The sequence below is a fragment of the Schistocerca serialis genome, chromosome 10 (genome assembly GCF_023864345.2).
Source record: "Schistocerca serialis cubense isolate TAMUIC-IGC-003099 chromosome 10, iqSchSeri2.2, whole genome shotgun sequence".
Lineage (NCBI taxonomy): Eukaryota > Metazoa > Arthropoda > Insecta > Orthoptera > Acrididae > Schistocerca > Schistocerca serialis.
The window spans coordinates 83434096-83435439 of NC_064647.1; the positions used below are offsets into that span (position 1 = coordinate 83434096).

A 1344-nucleotide genomic window follows, 5' to 3' on the forward strand; every position below is an offset into this window, starting at 1 on the left:
GTGTCAGGTAAACAGATTGTCAGTAGATGGCATCTTCTACATTGATTTTTTTTTAAATTCTTCAAAATAATTTTTTTAATAAAAACAATAAATTTAAACTGTGTATTTTTCGTCGTTAGTGGTAAACTAAATCTTGAAAATGATGCCAGAGTCATTAATTTTGATTAAGAAATAGGGATATATGTATATGAAGATAGTAACTGTTCTCGAAAGAACAGATACAACCGATGACCGTGCAGCTTCTCTACAATAATTGATAATTAATTGAAACCCTCAGCTGCCGACAGGTGTTGATGATATATCTCGTTGGGCAGAGCTGGAAACGTGTCCCCCGACCGGGACTCGAACCCGGGATCTCCTGCTTGCATGGCAGCTGCTCTGTCCAGCAGAGCCACCGAGGACACGGAGGATAGCGCGACTGCAGGGACTTATCCCTTGCACGCTTCCCGTGAGACCCACATTCCCAACTGTCCACAATCTACATACGTAATGTACCTAATAGATATTTGCCCATCCACTCATTACTCGCGCACGATTCCCGTAAGAGTTCGGGCAACCTGTGCGCATTCCCACAGACGAAGGTCAATGGCGGAGTAGCATTTAACTATGTATCTGCAGCTAGTAACTGTTCCCGAAAGAACAGATACAATTGATGACCGTGCAGCTTCTCTAGAATAAATGCTAATTAATCACATTTTCAGCTGTCCTCATTGAGGTAAATCAACACCTGTCGGCAGCCTATATCTGTTAGGTACATTACATATGTAGATTGTGGACAGTTGGAAATGTGGGTCTCACGGGAAGCGTGCAAGGGATAAGTCCCTGCAGTCGCGCTATCCTCCGTGTCCTCGGTGGCTCAGATGGATAGAGCGTCTGCCATGTAAGCAGGAGATCCCGGGTTCGAGTCCCGGTCGGGGCACACATTTTCAGCTCTCCCCAACGAGGTATATCATCAACACCTGTCGGCAGCTGAGGGTTTCAATCAATTATCATTTATTCTAGGGAAGCTGCACGGTCATCCGTTGTATCTGTTCTTTCGAGAACAGTTACTACCTTCATATACATATCTCCCTATCTCTTAATCAAAATTAATGACTCTGGCATCATTTTCAAGATTTCGTTCACCACTAACGACGAAAAATACACAGTTAGTTTAAATTTATTGTTTTCGTTAAAAAAAATTATTTTGAAGATATTTTTGTAAAGTCAGTGTAGAAGATGCCATCTACTAACAATCTGTTTACCTAACACGCATGACAGCCGTTGCAGTTAGATTCTGTACATAAGCGTGCACGGAATGTCGGCTATACATATCGGTACAAACAATTCAGGAGGCGCCATCTG

The 1344-nt window shown here is 42.6% G+C and overlaps 1 non-coding gene across 1 annotated transcript; it reads left to right on the forward strand.

Moving 5' to 3' along the window:
• The first annotated feature begins 845 nt into the window (after positions 1-845).
• On the forward strand, positions 846-919 carry Trnat-ugu (transfer RNA threonine (anticodon UGU)). Its single transcript has one exon. It is a non-coding gene; the product is annotated as a tRNA-Thr (tRNA).
• Positions 920-1344: the final 425 nt, after the last annotated feature.